At 39.5% G+C, this 5,329-nt stretch overlaps 1 pseudogene; it reads left to right on the top strand.

Annotated features, from left to right (window-relative positions):
- The first annotated feature begins 3,467 nt into the window (after positions 1 to 3,467).
- LOC114689995 lies at positions 3,468 to 3,976 on the top strand (annotated as a pseudogene).
- The last annotated feature ends 1,353 nt before the right edge of the window (positions 3,977 to 5,329 follow it).

Below are 5,329 nucleotides of genomic sequence, written 5' to 3'. Positions count from 1 at the left end.
GGTATTGTGTTTCCCAAAATATTGTGCACCCTAATAAACTTATCTGGGGTCAGAGACAGAACAGCCACAACATTAAACATAGAAGTTAGGCAGTGGTAGCACACACCTTTAATCCTAGCATTCCAGAGGCAGAAATCCACGTGTTCAAGGATACAGCCAAGCATGGTGACTCATGCCTTTAATCCCAAAAAGCAAGCCTTTAATCCCAGGGAGTGAGGCAGAAAGCAGAAAGGTATATAAGGCATGAGGAGCAGAAACTAGAAGCATTTGGCTGGTTAAGCATTTGGCTAGTTAAGCATTTGGCTGGTTAAGCTTCAGGCTTTCGAGCAACAGTTCAGCTGAGAGCCATTCGGATATGAGGACACAGAGGCTTCCAGTCTGAGGAAACAAGATCAGCTGAGAAGTTGGCCAGGTGAGTTTAGCTGTGGCTTGTTCTGGTTCTCTGATCTTCCAGTTCACCCCAATAACTGGCTTCAGGTTTGATTTTATTAATAAGACTTTAAGATTCCTGCTACAGCAGAGAAAAAAGAGATATAAAAGAAAACAATAATTAACAGTTCTTGCTAATTTGGTTTGAAAAATCACTTGAATATAAAAGGCTCAATAAATTTCAATCAGAAAACTCAACAAGGTGTATTTTAGTGAAACTGATAGATTCTGAAGGCAAAGGCAAGCTCATGAAACAATTAGAAAAAGAAGACATGGAGGGCACCAATTAGAAAATCCACTGCTGACTTTTCATCTGAAACACTAAAGTTAAAATATAAGAGAATGGCCATTTTAAAGATGACAGTAGGGAAAAATTAACTGCTTATTCTGCAACAAGGTAAAGTGTCTTTCAAAACTGGGATAAAATAGAATTATTTTCTCAGCTGAGAAACTTTACCAGCAATAAATCCACACAAGAAAGTAAGTATTTAAGGAAGTCTGTGAAGCTAAATGGAGATAATAGGAGATAGAATTAGTAGCCACGGGGAGAGATGGGGGTGACCAGATAGAGTAAAACGTGGTTATGTTAAAGTTAGAATGATTTCTTTACATTGTAATGGGCTACTTAGTCAAAGTAACAAAGATGTGCTATGCAATTTATGACAATCAGACATAGAAAATGTTTTCACAGTATCACAAAGATGGTCAGGATTGAGTGTAAATATACATGCTGGAATTATTATATACAAAGAAGTGTAATGTTAATTCAGCATTTACTAGGATAAGTTATACATGTGTATTGTAATTATCCCTAGAAACACAAATACAAATAACTAACTATAATAAAGAAACATGGTTAATGGGGCTGGAGAGATGGCTCAGTAGTTAAGAGCATATGTTGCTCTTTCAGAGGACCCAAGTTCAGTTCCCAACACCTGCATCAGGTGACTCACTACCACCTGTAACTCTAGCTCCAGGGGTCCTGATAACCTCTTCTGGTCTCCCTGGGCACTTGCACACACCACACACACACACACACACACACACACACACACACACACACACACACTAAAAAATAAATATTTAAAAAGAAATGTTGCTAAAAAGCCAATTTGAGACACTGGATACTTTAAAGATATGCTTCATCTACTGAAGAAACATGAAAAAGAAATTATGACTAGGGACATAGTTTAGTTAGTAAAATGCTTGCCTTGAAAGCAGAAGGATGTGGGTTTAGTCCCCAGAATTCATGCTAAAAAAGAAGTAGAGAAAGAAAAAAGATGCGTATGGAAGCATGTATTTGCAAGCCTAGCAGGGGAGGCAGCAACAGATAGATCCCTAGGGCTCAATGGCCGACAACCTGGCTTACCAGGGAAGTTCCAAGCTAGAGAAAGATATTGTCTCAATAAAAGAAAGACAGTATCTGAAAACTGACATGACTTCTGACCTCCACTCTCACAAACATCACACACACACACACACACACACACACACACTCACGCACACATACACATATGTATTTCACACACACACATCGAAGGAGAAAAGACAGATAAAACAAACAGAATACAAACAACAGACTCACACTTAACCATATTAAGGTGTTAAATGTAAAGGAGCAAACATTATATTAAAAGGCAGAGATCATGAGATTGGGTTTTAAGAAGTTAACCTGGGCATGACTATACACTGTATCCCAGATTTTCAATTTAAATCTAAGTACACTGATAAATTAAAATAGAAGGGTCGGGAAGTATGTTCTACTGAATCATAAGAATGCTGAAGTTATTTTAATGACACACAGACACCAGCATGAAAAGTTTTACTAGCACTAAGTAGAAACAGCGCATGGCAATAAATGAGCCAATTCATCAAAAGATGATCCTGAACCTCGGCGTGCTTAATAACATGTCATCATCAGAACACATGATGTCAAAAGTAAAGACAGACAAAAGCTCAGTAGAGCTTCAGACACTGCTCTCTCAATAATAGACCAGACATAAACAGAAAACTCAGGAAGGGTGCCAAGATCTGAATAGCATTGACCAGCAGCTCAATCTAGTTAGAACACTCCATGACATCTTCAGAATACATCATTTTCACAGTGTATGTGAAGTGTTTTGAAAGAACCAAATACTATACCATAAAAACAACCTGATGTATATTTAAAGCACTTCAATCAAATACAGCACGCTCTGGGAAAAATGAACAAATGTGTTTGTCTTTTTTACTCTTCAGTAGTGAGATTAAGGAATACTCTTAAAATTACCCATGAGTCAGAGTAAAGAGCACAAAAGAAGTATTTCCAGCAAATGATCTGAAACATACATGCACATACAGACATGCAGGGTGCACTTTAAAGAGTGCTAAGTATGTAAGTTCAATAATAGAGGGCTGGCCTAGCACGTGTGAGGTCCTGGGTTTGATCCTTAGCACTACTTAGAAAACAAAGGCCAGAGGGCAGGGAAATTCTTTAAAGGAAATGTATATCTTCAAATGCTTATATTATCATATATATTATGTATATATATATATATATATATATATATATATGATTTAAAGATTAATGATCTAATCTTCATCTATATTAAGTACAGAGTGAGAAATGGGATTGAAATCAGTGAACTAGCAAAGAGACACAGAAAAAGAAAGAAAGAAAGGAAAGAAGGAAGGAAGGAAGGAAGGAAGGAAGGAAGAAAGAAAGAAAGAAAGAAAGAAAGAAAGAAAGAAAGAAAGAAAGAAAGAAAGAAAGAAAGAAAGAAAGAAAGAAAGAAAGAAAGAAAGAGAGGGAAAGAAAGAAAATTACTGAACTAAACCTAGTGATTTGCTAAAGAGTATATTGGGAGAGTTACAAGTTAGGGTCTCTGGTCTTTTTCTTTTGTCTAAATGCAACATGTGAAGCTGCTGAGGTGTTCTGCAGCTCCTCAGGCCACCAGCCCAAAACATATGTGACACCCAATAGAGGCACCGCAGAAAGAAACTGGGTCCTTGGAATATGGTTGAAATCTTGCATCCCCTTCCTTAATGTCTCATTACAAGCTTTTCGCCAAGATGCGCCAAACGAAGAAGGAAGCTCCTGCCCCTCCCAAAGCTGAAAACAAAGCGAAGGCCTTGAAAGCGGAGAAGGCAGTGATGAAAGGTGTCCACAGCCACAAAAAGAAGATCCGCACGTCACCCACCTTCCGGCGGCCCAAGACCCTGCGGCTCCGGAGGCAGCCCAAATATCCTCAAAAGAGCGTGCCCAGGAGAAACAAGCTTCACCACTATGCCATTATCAGATTCCCCCGACCACTGAGTCAGCCATGAAGAAGACAGAAGACAACAACACACTTGTGCTCATTGTGATGTCAAGGCCAACAAGCACCGGGTCAACCACGCTGGGAAGACACTCTCTGACATGGATGTGGCCAAAGTCAACACTCTCATAAGGTCCGACAGAGAGAAGAAGGCGTATGTTCGGTCGGCTCCTGACTATGATGCTCTGGGTGTTGCCAACAAAATTGGGATCATCTAAACTGACTCCAGCTGGCTAATTCTAAATATACTTTTTCACCATTAAAAAAAAAGTCTCATTACAAAAACAATGCAATGTCTTTGCTCAAGCCACTCTAAGATGAATTTTCTCTTAAATACCATCCCAAACATCCTAACGGGCTCAGAATCAGAATTACAAATAAGATGCACTAGGAACAGAGAACCTTGAGTGTGCAACAAAGAAACTCATTCTGTGAGGCAGGAAGGAGAGCGACAAACAGGAAGAGAGAGCCCTGCACTCAACAGAGTGAAAGTATGGGAGTTTGTTTTTAAGGTTTATTCATTTCTGTTTTATGTGTGCGCGTGATTTGCCTGCATGCATGTATTGTATGCACTGTGCAATGCCGAGTGCTTAAGGAGGCCAAAAAAGAGTGCCAGATCCCCCAGAACTGGAGTTACTGACAGTTGTGAGCCACGATATGGGTCCTTGGAACTGAACCCAGGTCCTCCACGATGACAGCAAGTGCTCGTAGCCTCTAAGCCCTTTCTTCAGCTCCACCAGGAACTTTCCATACCATAATACTATTTAAACTAATTCCAGGATCAGTAGCTCCTTCTTCTTTGGCTGGACCAGTAAGGCACATGAAAAGATATTGGAAATGAATTCATTCAAAACCATTCCATTATCCCACTCACAAAGCCACTAGATCTTAGATTTCCTAAAAAGATTCCAGTCAGTGTTCCCAAGAATCAGGAAGTCACACATTGTAGACATCTCTCACAATAGGCTTAGGAAGAGAGCTTTGCTAGTCTCTGAGGAGAAAGCTCAGGAAGCATGTAAGAAAAAGCAAGATCTTAAAGGTATTAACTTGTGTTTCTGGTGCTTTAAACCCGGGGCCTTGCTGGCTCTGAAGGGACACCATCACCCCTCACAGTTTGTCACTTCCTAGATGCAGCAGAGGACTTGTCTGAAAGCCTACCTTCAAAAATTAGCATTTATTTTTATTTTTAATTGTATGTATGCATGTATGTCTTAAGGGCAGGGTAGGGAAAAAAAATCTGTGCATGTGAGCACAGTTGCCCACAGAGGCCAGAAGAAGGCACTGGACTCCCTGGAACTAGAGTTACAGGCAGTTAAGAACCAACAAACATGGGTTCTGAGAACCCAATTTAGATACTATACAAGAACAGTATATATGCTGTTTAATTGCTGATCTCTTTGTCCAGCCCCACCTCAATACTTTCTTTCCATTTTTTATGTTTAAAAAAAACTGAAATAGAAATTTATCACTCCCCTCCCTTTCCTTCCTGCAGCCCCTCCCAGCCGTCTCCCTGTGTCTCCCACTCTCAAGTTGATATCCCCCTTTTCTTTGATTATTGTTGTTACATATATATATATATATATATATATATATATATATATATA

The sequence above is a fragment of the Peromyscus leucopus genome, chromosome 15 (assembly GCF_004664715.2).
Source record: "Peromyscus leucopus breed LL Stock chromosome 15, UCI_PerLeu_2.1, whole genome shotgun sequence".
In the NCBI taxonomy this organism is placed as follows: domain Eukaryota; kingdom Metazoa; phylum Chordata; class Mammalia; order Rodentia; family Cricetidae; genus Peromyscus; species Peromyscus leucopus.
Note: the sequence above shows the minus strand (reverse complement) of the source record. Positions and strands in the feature narration are given on the sequence as shown.